Source organism: Apodemus sylvaticus, chromosome 2 (assembly GCF_947179515.1).
Source record: "Apodemus sylvaticus chromosome 2, mApoSyl1.1, whole genome shotgun sequence".
NCBI lineage: Eukaryota > Metazoa > Chordata > Mammalia > Rodentia > Muridae > Apodemus > Apodemus sylvaticus.
This window is the reverse complement of record NC_067473.1, coordinates 123,842,495-123,865,378: the sequence shown is the minus strand read 5'-3', so window position 1 is coordinate 123,865,378 and position 22,884 is coordinate 123,842,495. Positions and strand designations below refer to the sequence as shown.

General features: G+C 41.5%; 1 long non-coding RNA gene across 7 annotated transcripts in view; it reads right to left on the bottom strand.

Moving 5' to 3' along the window:
* Window positions 1-22,884, bottom strand: part of LOC127678969 (uncharacterized) — a 345,799-nt gene that overhangs the window by 319,643 nt on the left and 3,272 nt on the right. The gene's annotated exons all lie outside the window — the stretch shown is intronic.

Below are 22,884 nucleotides of genomic sequence, written 5' to 3'. Positions count from 1 at the left end.
TTCATTGTTGTAGCTAGCAGGATTCACAGTTGAGTAGGACAGTAGCTACTTCTCTCCTCCAATAGCTTCTAGAACTAGGGAAGCTAGGCAGAGGAATAAAGATTTTAGATCTGCACCAGATTGATTTCTTCATATTTTATGACTCAAGAATGTTGTCTCTTCAGCAGTACGGTTTTACCATCGGGTTCTGGGGGATAACAGAGAGCAACCAATGGCCACACCACATAATACTTGGGGTCTGTGGGGCCTTGTTGGTCAACAACTACAAAACAGGTCAACCATTCCTAGTGCTGTACTTTTTTTATTATTTGGTATATAGTAAGGGCGTTGTTGCTATTTTTAAGCTAACTCCATTTAAACCAATCTCTCTGTTTCTCTGTGTGTGTATGTATGTGTGTGTACATGCACACACATGTACATGTGAAAGCTTATTCAGTAAAAGTTTTCATGTCTTTTGAAAGGTGTTTAGCTTTGTGCATCCCTCCCTGTCCTCCTCCTTCTATCTTACACTCTTTTCTCCCACCCCAGTTTAACATAGTCTCATCCAGTTCCATTGTCCCCCTTTAGTCCTCTATACTAGAGCATTCTCTCCCCCTTCCTTGAAAGTCTTTAGTCAGGGCCCTTCCTAACTTCCTGACTTTTGTGAGTATTTTTTCATTAGTTTATTTATTTTTTCACTTTACCTCCCAAAATCAGCCCCTGCCCCCCTTGAGTATTTTAAAGGAACCTTCCATAACTGATCATTCAAAGTCATTGTCCACACATGAAAGAAAACGTGATTTTTCTCTCTTTAGTCTGAGTTACCTCACTTGGGAAGATTGTCTCCGAATTCATGCATTTACCTACAGGTTTCATTTTTCTTAATTGCTAAATAATATTCTACTGAGCAAGTATACCACATTTTCTGGTTAATGGACATCTACTTGGCTATTGTGAGAAGAACAGTGATGAACATGGGCCAGTGAGTTTCTCTAGAGTAGGACACGAGATGCTTTGGGAATATGCCTGAGAGTGGGGAAGCCGGACGCTGTGGTAGAACGGCTTGAAATTCTCTGAGCGACTCTCACTCTGATCTGCAGAGTCCTCCCGCCTGTTTGCATTCTCACCAGCAGTAGATGAGTAAATTCTCACCGCACATTCATGCTAGCATTTATGGTCATTTATTTTATTGGGCCTTAGCAATCCTAATTAGAGAAAACGGAAATATAAAAGGAGTTTTAATTTGTACTTCCTTGATGGCTAAGGGTGTGGAACATTTTTAAGTATTTTTCAGTCATTTGTATTTCATTTTTTGGGAACTCTGTTTAGGTCTGTGCCCTCTTATTTTGATCCTCCTTTGGTGTGGTTGGTCAGGGGAGTCCAAGAGACTCCCCAAAACAATATAGACTATTGCTGTTGCTATTGATTGCCTTTCAAAAGTTGAAAATAAATCTCTATTACTGAAGGTATAACTCATTCTGGACAAAGGACTTGGAGAAATGGAGCTGGATCTGACTCAAGAGCCTCTTCTCTGAAGGTGAGCTTTCAGAATTCTAGAAGGTACTGTGTAAGCTATTGAGGGGGGAAAGCTATCAATAACCCTACCCAGCTGTGACACCTGTGATCCATAACAGTGATCGAAATGGGGAGATTTCCCTAAAGTGTAATACTGGCATTGGCATCTTGGCGGTAACCAACAGCTATCTAACTGGACCTAAGGCTCACTGAACAGGAAAGAAATCATGCCTGATACTAATAACCTAATCAGCAAGCTGTGTTTAATGAGGTCATGGATCTCAGAGGAGAACCTACTAACACCACTTTCCTAAAGCAGTCTCATTTCTTGTTGCATTCTAAATACCTAGCTCACTCTTACCTTCATTAAAGAAGTTTCTTTCCAGAGCAGACAGAAATCATAGAAACTACAAGTGCAGAGAACAACTAACTTGGCGTGGCCAGCCCAACTGATAAAGCTACAGTAACTCTTGGTTTATTTTTTAGTTTTTCAAGATAGGGTTTCTCTTTGTGGCCCTGGCTATAATGGAACTTGCTCTGTAACTCAGACTGACCTCAAACTCAGAGAGCCACTTGCCTCTGCCTCCAGAGTTCTGAAGTTAAAGACATACACCAGCAAGTCTGGCTGTTCAATAACTATTTTTAAAAACATTTTTATTAGCCGGGTGGTGGTAGCACATGCCTGTAATCCCAGCACTCTGGGACGCAGAGGCAGGAGGATTTCTGAGTTCAAGCCCAGCCTGGTCTACAGAGTGAGTTCCAGGACAGCCAGGGCTATACAGAGAAACCCTGTCTCGGAAAAACCAAATCCAAAACAAATTTTTTTATTTTAATTAATTAATCTATTTATTTACTTTATATCCCAACCTCAGTTTCCCCTCCCTCCTCTCCTTCCAGTTCTTCCTTGCCCTCCATCCTTCCTGTCTCTTCAAAAAACAGAAGGCCTTCCATGGATATCAACCAACATTGCCATATCAAGTTGCAGTAAGACTAGGCATATCACATCTTTCATCTTGTCCTATTGAGTCTAGACGAGGCAGCCCAGTAGGGGGAAAGGGTCCCAGAGACAGACAATAGAGTCAGAAACAGCCCCTGTTCCCACTATTAGGAGACTCACTGTATGACAACTCTTATAAGGTTCAGGAAACATTGTGGAAGTTAAAGATTATAAGGGCCAGAGGATCAGAGGACCAGGAAGTCTGTTCCAAGGTTGAGTCTTCTAGATATGACAGGGAAATTATGCCCATGACATTTAGCTGCTTTAGCCAGAACAATGACAACACTAGTTGACTTGACATGCCAACATGGATGAAGGAAATCACATGGGACACCCCCTACCCACACACACACCAGATAAAGAACTACAGGCAATTAAAAGTTATGGAGAGAGGAAGAATTAGTCTTTTCTAGAGATGAGCACCCTAAATGATTACTCAACCCCAAATGGTCAGTATCATAAAACAAATGAACAAACAAACAAACAAAAAACGAAGAACAAAGAAACCACACATGCAACAGTAAACGAACTCTATTAGGTTGCATTTTATGTATGCATATACATGCACATATTTGCATGTATAGGTATATATTAATATATGAATAAGAGATCATAAATTTTAAAGAGAGTGAAAGGAGTTATGGAAGAGTTTGGAAGATGGAGAAAAAAAGGTCAAAAAGATAATTAAATCAGCAAAAGAAAGACAGAGAACAAACTGCGGTTCCCCTCCCCTGATCTGCAGTGATCATACATCTGTGGTGGAAATTGGCAAACACACTTGGTAGGACAGCTATAACAGAAGGGATGGTCTAATTCAGAAGAGGTTTCTTTTCCTCCCAGTACTGGAGGCTACAAGTCCAGAATAAAGGTGCCATCGGCATTGGTTTGATATCTTGGGCTTGTAGGCAGCTGCCTTGTGACCCATAAAGTCTGGCCTTGCTATGTTTGTTTCTTAATGGTCTCTTCCTATAAACTTTGGTGATCACAGAGGAGGACAGCCTTCGTGTCCTTATTTTACCTTAATCACTTCTTAGAAGGCCGTGTCTCCAAATATTGTCACACTCTGTGATCTCAGGAGTACACACACACACACACACACACACACATGCATGGTTCTCAATGAAGAGACCCCACCCCGCCCTGCCCCGCCCTGCCCTGCCCTGCCCCGCCCCGCCCCCACCCCCATGCTTGCTGCTACTTTCCCACTCCTGCTAGGATGATTAGCAGGCAAACTCCTGTTCAGAAGGAAAAGAAAGAAAAGGAAAACAGATGTGCCATCTCTCTGACACTCCCCAGCTTCCAATGCCAAGGGAAAAACAATCGAGGTTATTTTCCCCATTTGAAGTATCAGGTCACTACTGCTTTGGGCAGGTTTTCAAATCTTGGGCAACATTTTAGGAGAACAAGAACCATAACTTTTGCACTACATTCCTTTAAGAAATAGCCTAGCTTACACTGCAGTGTCAAGAAAGAAGGAAAAGGGGAGTGTGTGGTGAAAATAATATGCTCCTGAAAACCAACTCTAACATAGCCTTGAGGGCATTCGTGTCAACCAGCCTCCTGACACCTGAGCCTCAGGAACATTGTCCAGCGCTGGCCATGGGCAGGTCTGTCCCACTTGGGCCTCAGACCAAAAATAAACCCTTCTTTCTTCTTTGTACCTGATTACAGTCTTTCCTACTAAATCTAAACAGCTTGAAATCTGCCCTGAAAGGTATCCTTAAGAAAAAAAAAAACATAACGTGAAGTAAAGCACCTAACTCTGAATAGATTTTGTTTAAAATGAGCCCCCGAAACTTCTCCATTGGAAAGAAATGGAGGCCCAGCAGAGACTTCTAGGAGGGCTCTTCTTTGAAGACATGGCCGCTGCTAGCTCCTTTGTTCTTTGAGTTTTGCTGGAGACCCAGAGGAGAGGTTTTGTATCCCTTCCCATATCTTTTTGTGAAATCTAATCCTGTTTTCCTAAAGGTTGCCTCCTGTTCAGTTTGCTGCGCAGGTGGGGGTGGAAGGCTGCCGTTTTAGCTCAGCATGGAGCTCTCTTGAGCTTATTACACAGGGCTGCTGAAGAAAGTCCGTCTCCCTGCAAGGGCCCCAGCTCCCAGCAGAAATATCCGCTTTCTCTATGACATGTTATGGTAAATACAATACCAGACGATTATTGTATTTGAGATGAAGTGACTGATTCTGAATTTTCTTTCTCTGCCAAAATGAAAATAAAAGATAACTCAAAATTCTAATGGAAACACAGAAAGACTGTTTTTTACCTTTCTTTTGAATGGCCATTACTAGAAATTGACAACTCTGAGTCTTTTTGTGTGTTGTTGCTGAGAGCGGGCCACCTGCTTGGTCAGGAGCTGGCCTGTTGTGGACCATTCCTTGGGACAAAGCAAAGGGGAAAAAATGCCTTATTACTTTCATCTTAAGGTTATTTCATTGTTAGAGAAGAAAGATTGTTCGATCAGACCAGACTTGGTTATTTCAGCTACCCCTCCTCTATGGCTGGTAGCTATACTGACCACACAGTATGCACCTTGCAAGAAAACATCACTGTCATTTTTTGAATGGATGAGTTCATGGAAATCTCTAGAAAATCAACTCATCAACCTGACAGTATAAATCACTAAGACCAGCTTTCACAATTTGAAATGTATGAGTCGCCCGTGTTCTCCTCTATGCTGTAATTCTATGAGGCTGGATTGATTGACTAAAGAATTGAAGGAACGGCTAAAATTAAAACACAGCATGTGGCTGCCTAGGCCTTGTGGATAAATTTTATACTTTAACACTATGATCATGAAGGTTTTTTTCTGAATGATGCCTGTGCCCCTTACATCATGTCAACTATTTTATTTCCCACTTTTCATCTTTGAAATGAGATTAGCTGGGCTGGAGAGATGGCTCTGCAGTTAAGAGCACTGACTGCTCCTCCAGAGGTCCTGAGTTCAAATCCCAGCAACCACATGGTAGCTCACAGCCATCTGTAATAGGATCCATTGTACTCTTCTGGTGTGTGTCTGAAGACAGCTACAGTGTGCTCATATAAATAAAAATAAATAAATCTTAAAAAAAAAAGAAAGAAAAGAAAGAAGATTAGCCACTATGTTCTAGAGAGTGTTCTGAGTTCCTGACTCTTGGGTTACCATCCACCCTGGCTTGTCTGGAGCTCCCAAAGCTTGGATATAGGCTGGGAGGGTGAGCTAAGGGGCTAACCCTGGAAAGCTTTAGGAAAACCATATTGAACTGTTCACCATCGCACACTGGTTTTTATCCCACTCAGTCTTCACCAGAGCCCTCCTGGATAAATGGATTCTTTTATTATCCTATCTGTGGGTGAGACTCGTGTGTGTTAAGTAATAAAAACTCAGGATTATCTTTTTCAAAGCCTGAAGATGGGTCACATACAAATCAATACACTGGGATGGCCATGGAGTTCTCCTATTACCTGAGATGTCAGTAATGGATTCCCATGTACCATTTTATTATCCACAATTACTATTATCCCAACATTCCCCTACACTGGGGCTTCCATTCTTGTTTGAATGGAAAATGTTTAATACATTGGCAATTCCTTAAAAGTTAAGAGCAGAATTACCACATTACCCAGCATTTTAGTTCCTAGACACCGATAAAAATAAAACTCTAGTGCTATGGCTCAATAAAGCGCGGGCTGCATAAGAATGAAGACCTGAGTTTGGTCCCCAGGACTACGCCATAAACTGGGTGTGGTAGCACTGATGTGTAACCCCCACACTGAGAGGTAAAGAGTCCCTGGAGCCCATGGCCAGTCAGCCTCGCAGAATTGTCAAGTCTTAAGTCCCAGCAAGAGACTGTCTTGAAAAGAACGGTAGTGAGCCTGTTAGTAGCCTGTAGCACCCACATGCATGTGTGCCTACACACACTTGTGCCTTGTGCCCACACATCCTGTCCTCCCTCATCCATAAGAAGGATACTGATGCATGCTACAGTTTAGATAAACCTTGACAACACAGTGCACTCAAAAGAGCTGGACACAAGTGAGTGGTCACATGTGAGTCCATTTCTGGAAAGTGTCTAGAACAAGTGCTGTAGAGACAGGGTAGAGACCAGAAGCTGCCAGGGCCCAAGGAAAGGGGCGTGGGGAGGAGAAAACAATTGCTTAATGGACACAACATCATTTCTGGGGTAATGAAAATATTCTGGAATTAGATGTGATAGTTGTAGATTATGAATTTTTTAAGATTACTGAAACATTCTTTCACTTTAAAATGGTTAATATAGTATGAAATTTATCTCAACAGCAAAATAAAGATGGAGCTATGATACTGTTGGGATAATTTTATTAGAATGAATTCTATTTTAAATGTATGTAAATATGTCTGCTTACAAGAACAGATATTGGTATGCTACCCACATTATCCGCAAATCCCTGAGCCCAAGTTATTCCCTTGCTTCAGCCTCCCAAAGGGCTGGACTGTTTATCATGGCCTGGTTCTAGATGTAACTTTTTAAAGTTTTTATTTATTTTCATGTCATGTGCATTGCTCTTTTGCCCAAGTTTCTATCAGTGTGGAGGTGTCAGATCCTCGAGAACCAAAGTTAAAGATGTTTGTGAGCTGCCATGTGTGTGTTGGGAATTGAACCCAGGTCCTCTGGAAGAGCAGCCAGTGCTCTTAACTGCTGAGCTCTATCCAGCCCTCTTGATGTAACTTTAGAGTGATGTAAAATATGTGTGTGTGTGTGTGTGTGTGTGATGTGTGTGCTTTTTTGATTGGATACAGATGTACTTGTTTTTATTTTTTCACAGTTAGCCCATTTGAGAGACATTCACGATGCCCAATGTAACTGATAAACAAGGAGACAGTGCCATGAAAACACATATCTGTCACAGGATCACCTAGGGTCTGAGCACTCTGCAGCTGGGCACTGCCCTGCTCAGAAATCTCACGATCTGTCATGTCCTCAAGATCATCAAAGTGCGGTCTTGGGTAGCTTATATTTGGGTTTCCTGGATTCTATTTACATTCTGCTTACAAGGTTTACTTGTGGCCCATTTAAAATTTCTTCTCATTAACTATTTTTTTGTCAAACAGTTTCTAGTATCTGATATAAGCTTGATTCAGCTTCTTCTGAAAAATTCACATGAATATGCAAATTGTAACATAATCATTCATTTGATCACTTCATATCAACCTATTAAATTTTGGATGTAGGTATGCATACATATATGATGACATGCATGCACACACTTGTATCAAATAATAGCCTGCTATATGTGCAAAGTATGGACTCTTCTGTCATTAAATGTGTCTGTTTCTTATGTTTCCTCCCGATGTCTGTGATGGCCTGACTGCTGTTCCTTCATGAACATCACGGCATCACTCCAAGATATGTGAGTTTTCCTTCACTCTGACACTAGTTTCCTCCTTTTTCTCTTTCACTTCTCAATTTTCATTAAGAAGATATTAGCATCCTAACAAATAGTAAAATCCTTTTAAATAGTAAGCTGGTGATTTAACTTAGACACATGTGCTTGCCTGTGGATTAAGAAATCTAGAAGTTTCTGATATAGGCAAATTTCCTTCCTGTTAGGTTACACCCTTTGGCCTTTGAGCGGCCATTGTGCTCAAATTTGTGGCATTTGTGGCAAAATGGCAGTCCACCAAAGCGTCACTTTGCCTTTTTAAACATATTTTTATTTAGACAATATGTAACATGGTTTAAATATCCAAAGAACTATAGAGCACACAGGGAAACAGCCCTCTTCTGTTCACATATGGTATGCTCCTTTGGGAGTGACCAATATTTTCATAGCCTTCTGCATTTCTTTGAAAAAAAAGATACATTCATAATTACTAGTAATCCAAAAACACCTTCTGTATCCTGTACTTTGAACCTACACAGTTTACTCTTCCTTTATACATGCATATTCTACATTGTTGGGTGTCAATGCACCAGACCAATCCTTTTTTGATGAATGTTCACGTTGCCTTTAACCTTTGACCCCCTGAGAGCCATCCTGTAAACAGACTGCTTTGTCCAAGGACAAAGATGTGTGTCTAACTCAAAACTGGCTTACTATTTTTAAGGATTTGAACACTCTTTCAGCTGAGGGGGTTAAAGACGGAAGAAAAGCTGATAAATGCAATGGTTGTGAGAACGTAAGAAATGCTGCAGTTTCCCTGGGCTGTGCGATTGGGAAGTTCCTAACCAGGAACTTCTTCCTTCCTTCTCCCTCCCTCTTCCACAGCTTTGCCCATCTAGGGATCTGAGATTTTTGGAAGATTAACAGCAGAAAGGAACTAAGTGCTAAAACCCCAAAGGCAGCAGAGTCCCTTCTACCCCACATTTGCTGTCTTACACGGAATTGAATCACCTTCTAGAGAGGTGTCTGAATTCAGGAAGGGCTGAGGAGCAAGCCCGGCAGGAGTACTTAACACTTCCTGTTCACAAAGTCAGAATAAAAACTCCTACTTAACCATGACTTCATATTTACACGTTATAAATTGATTTCATTTACTTAAAGGGAAGCTTTTGAAGAACGCTCAGATAGCAAGGGCATTGATCCCAGTGGTATCAATGAATTTTTGACAAAGCAAGTGCATTTAAGAAGTTTCCACAGATCAAGTAATGAGATGTGATCAGACCCCAGACCCCAGATGAATCCCTCTCTCTGCACACTAACCTCAACAATCCTACTATCAGTTCCTCTCTATCAGTTCCCACTGCCTGTACTCATCCTTAAGTAACTAGAGGTGCATGGTGTGCCTTACTCTGTCCTGTTTCTCAACAAGAAGTAGGATTTATCTATGATTTCACTTCTATCTTTCTTTTGTGTGGCTTTGCTCATTCCACAAATATTTACTGTTGCTCTGTGCTGGCATGATGCGAGCGCTGGAACACAATGGCAATCCCACTGATAAGGTCCCCACTCTTCTAGAACACACACGTAGAGAGATTGTTTTCTTCTAATCCCCAAAAAACGAACCTCTGAAGATTTAAAATGTATTTCTTTGATGGGAGTCTAAGAAGGTTTGTCAACGTAGGTCACTTCGCGGAGTCCATTTGTTTACAGAATCAAGGGTGTTGTTGCGCTGAAGTTGGCTGAGGTGATTTTCTAAAATTGGACCCACAGATTCTCCCAGCACCACTACCTGTTGTATAAGACCAGAACTCTGCAAAATAAAAGTCTTAGCCACATTTCAGAGTTGCATTCCACCATAACACTGAATAGCTCTAACATACCTACCAGGTAAGACTCTAGCAGGAGGCAGCTGAATCCACGCAATTCTGCTTTAAAGAAGCTTCAAGGAAAGGTAATGGCCAAGGAAGGCTTGTCATTCATTCATTCATTCATTCAGTGTCTGATCTTTCCTCAGCTGAAAAAATAAACTGGGAAATATGCTTCATGAATGAACTAATCCAGGATAGAGAAGAGACTATGTATATCCCTGCTTTGGTCTCTCACACAAGTCAGAAATCCATAGTGTATGCTGCCATTTTCAATGGATTTTTAAAAGTTTAAATTTATACAGCAGTAAAATTATCGAATACATGTATTTATCCAAATGCTTAAAAACTTAAGGACATTGCAAATAAATTTGAGTTGCCTTTAACCAAGCATCATCTACAACGTTGCTTCTTCCCCCTTCTTCCAGATGAGAATTTGGAGTATTTTCTTCTAGACCTTTTTATGTGTCTTTGTGCATAAGCTTTGAGGGGCCTGCTTTTCATATAAATGATCATAATTTTTCTTCAGTAATATCTGGCCAGTTGAAAATTCACTCTTTTGATCTAAAGTATAGTATTCCACCATTTGAGTACTGTTTAATAGAAATTTGTCATTTCTCAGCTGAGGACATGTAGCCTCCCATTGTTCACCTTATAAGTAGTGTTGCTACACACATCCTTGATATGAGTCCTGCATGTAAGCACGTTATCTCTACAGAAGTGAAATGAGGCTGCCAATGTATGGGCTGTCAAAGCATAAGAACGAGTATGCAAATCCTAGAATTCATATGAAAATACAGTAGAGGGTAGATGCAAGAGGATCTCTGGGGCATGGTGGCTTGCTGCCCAGCTCCAGGTTCAGTGAGACATTGTCTGAAAGCAAAGAGGTGGAGAGTGATAGAAGCAGAACATTCAACATCTGTCTCTACCACACACACACACACACACATACACACACAGGCATACACAGGCACACATAGGCACAGACACTCACATACACAGACATGCACAGGTACACACACAGACATACACTCACAGGCACAGGCACACACACAGGCACACACACAGAAACACTGACACACACATACAAGCATACACACACAGGCACATGCATATAGGCGCACACACACAGGCACATACTCACAGGCATATACACACAGACACACACACTGGCACACACACAGGCACACATAGGTAGTGCTCATATAATGCACATATATATGTCACATTCACATAAACACACAGAGAGAAGTGGGATAAATAAAATGTCTACTTTAGGCTAAAGATTAAGCAATATGCTGTCTTCATACATCTTAAATTATTCAATTAGTCTTCTATTAATTTATATTTTCTTTGTAGTTTTTTGTCATTAGAAATGATCTGTTTATCCTACTCCAGCCTTTTTGATCAAGTTGAGAGATTTTTCTGCTCTGAAGAACTTGCACATGGCATTTTCTGCACATAAACACATGACGCACATAAAGTGGGAAAGCTAGGTCAAAGAGTGTAAGAGTTTCCAGCTCTGATGGGTGTTATCAAGTTGCCTTCTAAGGAATTAGGACAATTCTCATACCCAACAAAGATGTCTAGGAATACCCAAATCTTATCAAACTGTAGGAGTGACATGCCTGGTAACTAAAAGGCTGAAATTGAGAGACTTTCAATTTGAAAAGAATTTTATAAGCAAAATCAAGTATCTTCATATAAATAGAAAAAAATTTCCTTGTGTTGTGTTTCTTCCTACATTTTGTCATTTGACTTGTTTCTTAACTGTTTATTCTTGAATGTGTTTGCTCCAAAAGCATTTGTTGGAAGTTTAACCCTCTAGGAGGTAGGACCCAGGGAGAGACAATCAGGTCTTGAGTGTAAACGAAATGAATTAATGGCATTATTGCCTGAAAGGGGACTAGGGCTTCTCTCTGTTCCCATCTGTCTTTTCCTCACCCATCCCCCATGTGAGCGATGATGCAATAAGATGTCACAGGTTCTAAGCTGATGCCTTGACAGAGACTCCCCATCTCTGGGAACTGTCAGCTCTTCTGGTCCATTTGTTACACATTGCTTGCTCCGACTCTTGTGAGACACAATTTGTATTTGTCTCATTCTCAATGAAGTTGAGCATTTCATGGTTTTCTTTTATAGTTTCTGGATTTTTGAGTCATAAATCAGAGGGCCTTTTGGTGCTTCAGTTACAAGAACAATATTCCTTCCTGTTTTTTTTTTTTTTAAGAGCAGTGTTAATTTATGTTTTATGTTTAATTTCTGGTGCATTTGTTTCAGATGAAATATACATTTAAAGTATCAAATACAGTTTCTGCATTGTGAAGCATGTGTGTTTATGTGTGTATGTATGAGTGCATGTATGTATGTGTGCATGTATGTGTATATATGCATGTACATGCATGTGTATATGTGTTGTATATATGTATGTGTGTACGTGTACATATGTATGATAGAGGTGGGAGTGTATATGTATGTATATGTTTCAGGGTGTGGATATGTACATGTGTGTACATGGGGCATGGTGTGTGTGTATGCATTGGTTCTGTCTCTAACACCACATAAATTTGCATAGTGGTCTATGCCTATCATCCTAGCATTCCAGAGATGAATATAGGAGGATTACCCTTGAACAGAATGACAAAAAATTAATACTATTGTTATGGGAATAATAAAGAAATGAATGTAATAGAATCTATGTGAGATTTTTATAGAACTGCGCAGGAAGAACAACTGGTTCTATTTGGATGTGTATTTATAATTTGGGGCATTCAACTGTGTGTTTTAGTCTATCTAACATAACTAGAATTAGTTAATATTCTTCTTCATTTTTATGATGAGAGGACCCAATTAAATAAATGCCACTGTGATTCAGTTGCTGGGTCAAGCATTTTGAGCATGTTTAAGTCCTGAACATAAGGGTTTTTTCATGTCTGTTAAACAACTACCTAATGTTTCATTTATTGAGTGTCTCTGGGCAGATCCTTTCCATTCACAACAGGACAGCCATGCTGGGTTGAGAGGGTTTCCCTACCACAATCTTCATTTGGTTCAAAATGGTATCACAGAGGAACTATAAGTACCTAAGTCCAGGTTTATGTTCAGAAATAAGAAGCTAAATAATCTAAGGAATACTAACTTTGAATGTTTACATAGGTAAATTACTGTTCTGTACTGTGACCAGAATACAGGAATGTCCCACTGCCCCAGTGGGGTGTCCCAAGGAAAGTCATCCCCCTGGGCTCCAAGCGTCCATAGCTGTGCCTTTTGCTCTCAGCCCAATAGCAGCTGCAGCTTGTACGGTTATGTTACTGTGAATGCTACGGATGTGCACAAGTCACACGCGTTTTAAGTAGGAGGAAAATCTGCAAAACGAGTTATTTTTTTCCAGCATCTGATGGGACTTGACAAGGCACTAATTGCTAGGCTTACATTTCAGGAAGCAACTTATCCTGTTATTGGTACCTGCTAATACAGAGGGCATGCGTGGTGAATATACCATGGACAAGTGGCATTGATCCGACGCCACTTAAGCTCATTATCAGGTCTTGTTGTAACGTGATGCATCCACTGTTCTGTACATTTCAAAAATCTGCACATTCCTATGGAAATTCTTCCAAAGCCCCACCCAGTTCCCACTGTCCATGGTAATGAGGTATGAAGAGCTGTTTGAAAGATTCTTTGAAGAGGCTCCAAATTAATTTACAGCAAGGAACACAAATCCAGCTCCACTTTTACAACCCCAGGCAGGTGCTATTTATTCAGAAGAACCACAGCATAGTATAGAGACCCTGGACAGAACTGGAGACAACCAGAGCTTTTAGGAATGGTTGTGACAGCAAAGCCAATGAAGACCAGTGCTCCCAACCTAACCTTCTAAGTCTTCTAACCTTCAGAGAAGGCAGTCTACCTGATCCCACCCACTTGGTCTGGCACCCAGCATCACACAGTCCTGACTGACTCCCTACATTCCCAGTAGTTTCCTTGATTCCCATTGCCTTAAATTTGAATTCTAACATTCACATTTCCACTCTTTGGAACAGTGTTCCTAAGCTTTGCAATTTATCTTCAACTAAGCTTGATAAAATATAAACACATATGAGAGGCTGAAAGGCACTGCGGTACACTAGTGGAAGAACCCAGGCCTTGACATCAGACTGTGTGGCCTTGAATCCTCTTCAGTTATACTAGCTGTGCACTTGAGGCAAGTTGTCTGACTTTTCCGTGGCTGCATTGCTTCCTCCGCTAAGTTTCCTGGTTTGTCAGAAAGATTGCATGTGGTAATCTTCATTGGTCCTGGAAGTAAGCTTTATCCTAAATGTAATTAGGACAGAAAAACCTGTTAAACATCATCTGACACCATTATTAGCTTTTAAAAAAATACATATTTTGCATGTGTAAAAAATTGATTTACCATATAAAAACAGGAATTTCTTTCAATGTTCACAGGGAAATAACATTTTGGCTGTTTCAAGAACTGTGGGGCCAGTGAGATGGCATATCTAGTAAAGGGCCCTTCCATTAAGCCCGTCAATCTGGGTTCTACCCCCAGAGTCTACGTGGAAGGAAAGAACCAACTTCCACAACACTAAATCAAAAGAGGAAACTCAAATCACTAAGAAGCTCTTAAAGAAATGTTCAATATCCTTAGCCATCACAGAGATGCAAATCAAAACTATTTTGATATTCCACCTTATACCAGTCAGAATGGCCAAGATCAATAAGACAAATTGTACTCATGCTGGCAAGGATGTTGAGCAAGAGGTACATTCATCCATTGCTGGAGGGAGTAAATGTGCAGTGTGGAAGTCTGTGGCAGTTTCTCAAGGAAGACTGGAGTCAATCTACCTTGAGAGCCGCCAGCTATACAACTCTTGGACATTCACCCTACCACAGCACAGATTTTTGCTCAAACTTGCTCATTGCTGAACTTCATAAAAGCCAGAAACTGAAGACAACCAAGATGTCCCTCAACAGATGAACTGATAAAGAAAATGTGGAGCATTTACACAATGAGATATTACTCAGCCACTAAAAACAATTAAATCATGAAATTTATAGGTAAATAAATAGAACTGAAAAGCAATCAAACAAACAAAAACTTAAAGTGAAGTGACCCAGACCCATAAAGACAAATATGTCATGTATTCACTTATATGTGGATAGTAGCCACTAAGTCAATGATAAGCAAGCTACAATTCATAGAACCACAGAAGTCAAGTATTGAGTAAGGGACTAGGAAAGATGGATAGATCTCCCTAGGAAAGGAAATTACAATAGATAGTTATAGATAGATGAAGTGGGGAGGAATGAAAGGGTAAGTCAGGGAGGGGGAAGGAAGAAGAATATGAAGGAGAACATATGGGTAAAGACAACTGAAATTAAGGATCATTATGGGGTAGTATGGAACCCTAATACAGTAGACACTTCCTAAAAAAATGTATATAAAGGCGATCTAAATGAAATTGCCAAATAAGGGGAAAGACAGAGACCCAACTGGACATCTATTAGTAAATGAAGCTTTCAGTTACATCTAGTTGAGTTGTTGGCCAATAAAGTACTATAGGTTGCTCTCCACCAAAGGCAACACCTACACAATTCATTGAACATGATATCGAGCTGGTGCCTACAACAAGCCTTCATGCCTATAGGCTAGTATGCTCAGTACTGGAAGGTAAGCTGCATGCTATCAAAGGAGAAAGGTAAGCACAAAACCAGCTACAAACCCTTCAGTCTACAGTGTGTCCTGCCTACAAGACAAACTAATGTAATAGTGGCACAAACGTTGTGGGAGGAACCAACCACTATCTGATTTGGGTTAAGGCTCTCTCCACACAATGGAACCCATAGGCTACACTCCTTGGTTGCCAAGAACCTGAGCCTAGACAGCCCAGGGAGCTATGGGAAATTCATTGTTCTACTAAAGTAGTATAACAAAAAAAATTACTCCTAATGGCGTTCGGCTATACTCATAGATCAGGGCCTTGGTCAGCCATCGTCACAAAAACTTCCTCCTGCAGCTTTATTCCTGGGAACAAATATAAGTTTATAAAAAGTATTCTCTCTCTCTCTCTCTCTCTCTCTCTCTCTTTCTCTCTCTCTCTCTCTCTCTCCCCCTCTCTCTCTCTCTCAGGTCCTTTGCATATATACTATGGCTTTCAAGTTTATGTTTTTATAGGATTCTTGAGTGTGAAAATGAGTTGGTTCTGCATCTATCTCTGTTCTTTGTGCACTTTTCCTTCTGTTTGCTTGTTTGGTCCTATTCTGCTGTGCTAGGGGTTTTTGTTACTATATTTTATCCTAGTATATTATATTATTACATTATATTATAATCCCTTAGGTTACTTTTTTTAAAATGAGACACAGAAAGGGGGTGGATCCCAATAAGAGGGAAAGTGGGAAGGAGCTGGTAAAAGAGGGAGTGGAGACTGCAATCAGGGGATATTATATGAAACAAATCAATTTTCAATAAAAGAAAAATAACAGCAACGACAATAAGAAAGAAAATGAGTAGTACTCTGACCTCCCTGCCTATGCTATGACCTACAGGGGATGAGGGCATGAGCATGCACACACACACACACAGACACACACACACAGTCATACACAGACACGCAGACACACAGACAAAGAGACACACACATAATAAATAAACAAAAAAGCAAACAAACAAATGATAAAAGTGTTCTGGTTAAAAAATAAAATAAAGAATAAAATGCCTGAGAGAGAAAGAAATGCTATTTATATGCATTGCTTATTTAAGCTAAATATAAAAAGATATTTTAAAAAAATCTCTTGTTCTTTTTTAAAAATTCAAATGAAGGAATAGCTAGGTAAGTAAATTACTTTACTTGCATCACAAGCACAAGGACCTGAGTTCAATCCCTAAAGTCCATGTTAAAAATTGAGCATGGCAGTGATTGTACAACCCTGGTACTGGGGAGGTGGAGACAGGTAAATCCCTGGGGCTCATGGGCCAGACAGTCTAGCCAAATCCATAAATTCAGGTCAATAAGTGGCTTTTATTTTACAAAACAACAAACACACACACACACACACACACACAAACACACACACACACACCTGTATTCACATGTGTATATACATAGACAGACAGACAGACACAGACACACACAGACACACACACACACACAAAATGCCACAGGATAATCGAACCAACAGCAAGAGTATGTATGAGAAATATTCAAATCAGTGACACATAAGTGCACAGATAGGAAGTGAAGAAGGCTCCTAAATGATGATCCTGATGGTCATGAGATTACCCGACAAAGATGTTCTTAGCCTCTAGCTCCCTCTTGGTCAGAATTCAAGACCGGCCCCTCCTAAACAGCAGGTCAGTTCCAGGGTCACTACTGATTGCAAAGTGTAGAGTCCTTGGCTTGGAGCCAGTTCAGTGAAATCATTTCTTGACCCCCTCTGAGTCTGGTGACCATTGTGCCTCCACCTTTTGGTTAGGTAAAGCTATTTGAAGTGTCCACAGAAGAGGGCTAACTCTTGTGTGCTGTGCTGAACAGACAAGGAGTGCTGAATCATGTCCTAGAAGCAGCCAGCAGCGGAGAAGAGCCCTGAACGTTTCCATTTCCAAATAAACAAATAAATAAATAAATGTTGAAATTCTTATGATTTTTATTAAATCAGTACTTGCTTTCCCCAGAATGGTGACATCATACACAACGGAAATTTACTCATTTGTATAAAATGATATAAAATCTGTATGAGTACATATTTATAACTGAGTGATTTTTGTAAATTAAGTGAAACAGTTCCCTTTAAAACAAGAACCAAATTGGTGGCAATGGTTAACACATTTAACAAATACAGAAGAACCTTTGTACCATGACAATACATTGGAGAAGATACATTTGACGTTTATGTTGGTTCCCGCAACAACAACCACTTATATCTCAACTGGGCCAGGAGAAGTTCTGGACTCGGGCCATGCACATGTACAGCTATAAATACTCTGACAATTGCCAGCTTCTAGGAGAATACATTTCCAGTAACGTCTCTATCCAATGCACACTTTTAGGAAATAAGAGAACTCAGATGGGCACAAATCCCATTGTCATCTAATCTAGCTCTAGCATGGTTTGGATCTAATCTTAAAGTCTAGCATTGCTGAATGCCATTTGTGGTTAAACCTGGGGCCTGGTGGGCTCATTCCCCAAGACAGCAGAGGAGGCAGAGGAAGACCATGTGCACCTGTGCACAGTAAAGGAAACCACTGTAGGACCATCTAAGGGATTATGGACCCGAGGTTAGAATGACTAGCAAACAAGGAGCACCAGGTGATGGGATTAAACAGGTGAAAGGTGGAAGCTGTGCTATAGAACTGATGAGTGTTTTAAGGAGCCAACTCACAAACCAGACCAAGAAATTTGGGGGCAGTCTCAGGAGAAGCTTTTCAAAACTTTAAATTCGGCCTCAGAATAAAAAAGAATGTTCTTAGGGCTAGAGAGATGGCTCAGTGGTTAAGAGCACTGACGGCTCTTCCAAAGGTCCTGAGTTCAAATCCCAGCAAACACTTGGTGGCTCACAACCACCCGTAATGGGATCTGATGCCCCCTTCTGGGGTATCTGAAGACAGTTACAGTGTACTCACATATAATAAATTTTAGACTCAGTGAAGAAGTATAGGGCAAAACCAGAATGGGGAAGTGGGAAGGGGTGGGTGGGAAGACAGGGGGAGAGAAAGGGGCTTATGGGGCTTTCGGGGAGTGGGGGCTAGAAAAGGGGAAATCATTTGAAATGTAAATAAAAAATATATCGAATAAAAAAAAAAGAATGTTCTTACACATCGTGCTTATCACGTCAGATATAAAGGTTAAAAGACGGTGAACCATCAGACAGGGGTCTGCATGTCACTAGGCTGCGCCGAATCATGGAAATCGCAGGCTTTGGAGCTGAGCTGAATTCAGTGCACGCGCCTGCTCTGTACTCGGTGATGCGCAGTGCGCTTCCCTTGCTGTCTGATCCTCTTTATAAGATGAACATAATGAAAACTCAATAGTCAGGATGCTCTAAGGTCCAAATAAAAAGCACAAAGGAAGATGTAGAGTGAACTTGAGCTACCAGGCCAGCCTGACCTCCAGAGTGAGTTCCAGGCTACCCAGAATCTAATGTTGTTACTGTTCATTATACAGGAAGGTACATTCTTAGCATGGCAGTTTTCTTGAAGTCGGTAGCTGTGACACCAGAAGGTCATTTAATCACATGGCAAGCAAAGATGATATAGTTTCTTTCCATTTCCATCCTGCAGTTAAGTGGTGCCCAGGGCTAGAGAGATGGGCTCACTGCCTAAGAGGACCAGCTGCTCTTGGGGAGGACCCAGGTTCCAGTCATAGCACCAACATGGCAGCTGGCATCCTCTGTAACTCCAGTCACGAGGATCTAATGCCCTCTTCTGGCCACCACAAGTATTGCATACAGTTGGTACACAGACATACCTACACATACGCATAAAAATAAAAATAGGGGAATTTTATTTTAAAATAAAATTCTGACTCCCAGCAGGTGATACATGGAATTGCATATTTCAGCCAGCATCCATTCCTCATTGGGGACCTCATTCACCACAACCCAGTGCAGCGCAATTCCTGGGGTTTATCTTTTTCACATTTCCTGCTGCTGGCCCTTCGGTAGACTCGTCTTTCTGGTTCCTGGTTCCTTTGTATCTTTTGGGTGTGAGCATTCTCTTTCAGCAAGATCTTTGCTTCCTCTCTCTTTCCTGTTCCTTCACTAGAATTTGTTTCAGCACATGGAATAATTTATGGTATGATCTCCCTTATTTCCATCTTCTGGCTATCCACTGCCAGCAACACTCCTTGGGGACCCAATTTTCATGTGGAATCGGCCAAAGAAGGCCTCCACTTTAACCCACAGTAACATTCAATTCCAGTAAAAACTCAGCGAGAAAAACTGGCTAACAACAAATCTCTCTGTGAACTCAAAATGACTTCAGAAAGCACTGGATCTTTCAGAGAACACTTTCGTGTACATTGGGTAGTGGGGTGGGGTGCTTAAAATCTGTATTTCTCTCTCACACTTGGGCAATTTTAATACCACTTCATATAATCAACCTCCGGCACTCTTTCCCCAGTGTGTACATGTGCATGTTGAAGGTGAAGGGTGTGTTGAATTATTCGTTTGTTCAGTACTTTTGAGCAACGTTATGTGCAGGACTGGGCTACATTCTATGGAGAAGCTATGAAAATACGGAGAAGCTATGAAAATATCAGATGATGATTGTCACTCAGCATTAGAGAGAAGTTAGAACCAAAGTGGCAGCTCAGGCCTCTAACTTCAGCTGCTCTTGAAGGAGACACAAGACGATGGCAAGTTCAAATCCTGAGACCTGCCTGGGCTACAGCGGGAGTTCAAGATGAGCCTGAGCAGCTCAGCTGAGCCCTTTCTGGACCAGGTATTTAAGCCAGTGGTATAGCGTGACAAAGAATGTACTAGGTTTGAGTTTAGTGATTTAATCTCCAGAACTGGAGAGAAGAGAGGAGAGGGGAAAGAAGATGGGGGGAAGGGAGGAGATAGGGAGGAATAGGATATTAAAGAACAATATTCTGGACAACACTGGTCACTTTCTCCAAGCCTAGCTACATTTCTAATTAATTATTTACTTGTTATATAATAATTATGGGTTTATCGTCTGATTTTTGAGGTAGGGTCTCACTGTATAGACAGCTCTAACTGGCCTAGAACTCACTGTACAGACCAAGGTGCTCTCAAATTCAGACATCTGCCTGTTTCTGCCTCCCTAGTACTAGGTAGGATATGAGGCCCAAACACCATCACATCAGCTTACATACAGTCACGAAGTTAGACTAAACTTCCCAAACAATTCGAATCAGATCACTTACTAGCCAAGTATTTTTGTCAAAGTACTTCATCTTCTTTAAGCTTGGCATTTCAGTCTGCAAAACAGTTAACACCACCTGCCGTGTAAGGCTATTAGAAAAATGGAGTTAGATGTTGTGTATTAGCTCAAGGTCTGGTACATGGCAGATTTGCAATGAAAGAATTATTATTTAAGATTAACACCTGAAACAGCAAGCTAATTTATCTGCTTTTCTCATGATTTGAAACAAGTTTCTCTCTTATAAGATCTCCTTATAGGTGTGCATTCTGAGGCTGGCTGAAACATTGATGCACAGATAAGCACTTTCATGATGGTGCAATATCCATCAGCCTATGATCCTCAGCACCTCAGGAGGTCACAGCATGTGCTTTGGTCCTCCCCCCTCCCCCACCCCCACCCCCATCAGCGGCAAACAGAATCCGATCTTAATGTTTTAGACATAAAGTAAAAAACACAGGAGAAAATGTGTCCCTTCTTGTAGTAACTCTTAAAACATTTTAACTTTTAATTACATATATCTGTATATGCATGCAGAGGTTTGGGGGATTGGCTAGAAGAGCCTGTGGTATCTCCTGAAACAAGTTACAAGCAGTTGTACACATCCAACCCATGTTGTCTCTTCAGTCCCTGGTGTGGTAATGTCTGTGCAGTTAGCATCTCTTGATCAAGAGGTGTTTGGATTAAGATTGAGGAATTGGCCTGGTAGAGGATGCTTTTAGAAGGGCTAGGCTTGTGAGCAACTGTGGTAGACGTTTCCACTGCAGTCAGTTCCTGTGACTGATTCCCATGCTCAACCTCCAGCAACTTCCAGGCACAATAATTAGGAGGGATCCTTAGCACCTAATGAAAAGGAAGATGGTATGCTAGAAGAAACTCACTTTTATGAGTGATTTGGAAGATTCAAGGTTGAAATCTTCAAGGTTTTGTTTACTATTTTATTTTTACCTCGAGACTGGGTCTCCTGTGTAGTTTAGGCTGGTCTAGATTTCTCTAATCTCCTGTTTCAGCCTCCTCAGTAGCAAGATTTCAAGCGCACACCACACCGGGATACCGGATGCCTGGCCCTCTCACAGTGGCAGAGCCGCCTAACCAATCGGATTAGCAACATCTTTAGGAAATGGCAGCCCTGCCAAGTCATTTTCCGCTATCATCAGAACGTCATTGTCCCCAGGATGGGTGGCACTCCCAGCACACTGTTTGCTGGCTACTACTGGCACTTTGATATTCTCAGTTCTGAGTGGCAGACCAAGCATCAGGGAACTCCAGTTCTAGGAAATTTGGGCAATTATACATTTATTAGTCATATCAGTTACTGAAAATGTCCGTTCCTTCCCCTTTGAATGAGCCATCCTCTCTTCCCGAGAGCTAAGGGGAAGGTGCTTTTGAACTATCCAGGATTTAACAATGTATCCTCTTTACTTCCGCCCCTTCTCCCTCCATTCCTTTCTTCTTTTCTAGAGTTCTGACTTCCAAATATTCATCTTCAACCGGAGGGAGATGACAGATAACTTGAAGTATCTGCTTGGAGCCACTTCCCTGTTCGCATCCTCTCTACCGCTGAAAGCAAACGGAAGTGACTGAGAGGTCCCTGGAGTGCCTACCCGGGACCTACAGCTTCACAATCCTTCCCTACTCCCTTGCCCTCAAATGTCGGGCAGAGTTGGGGGCTTCCAAGTCCCCACTCCCTCTAACTGCATTGTAAGCGTCGTCTTAAGTTTTTGGGGAAAAGGAACCTACACAAACCTGTAGACGTTCTAGCCATAGGGACAGAAGTCACAGGAAGACCTGGGTTTAAATAGTTGCGTAACTTTCAGGGAACTGCCGGGGACTGAGATAAATCCCTGACTTTAAAACTCTTGACTTGGGGTTATTGAATAGAGAGTGGAGCTCAGGTGACAAATCTGGTTCATAGTGATCAAGTGTAGGATCGAGATGGTGTAAGGCTACTTTCTCTTGTAAGGAATGCCAGCTGTGGTAATGGAAAGAATGAAGGGGACAGGCAGAAACGGGGAAAGCGGTGAAGGAAGAGAGCATCTGAGAAGAGGGACAGGAGCCCAAAGAGACCTTCACCAAGACCTGGCTGGGAGGGAGAGATTGCCAACGGGAAACCAAAGTAGGAAAGGAGAGACAGGGTGGGTGGCTGAGCGCCACCGCAGAGAGAGAACTTTCTCTGCTCTCCCTCCTTCGCGGGGAGTCTCTGAAAACCCCACCTCAGGGAGGTGACGCGGACAGCCACCGATTGCTCCGGCGCTGCCGGCGCCTCTGGCCTCCGCCTCCGGCAGCTGGAGGGGCCTAAAGC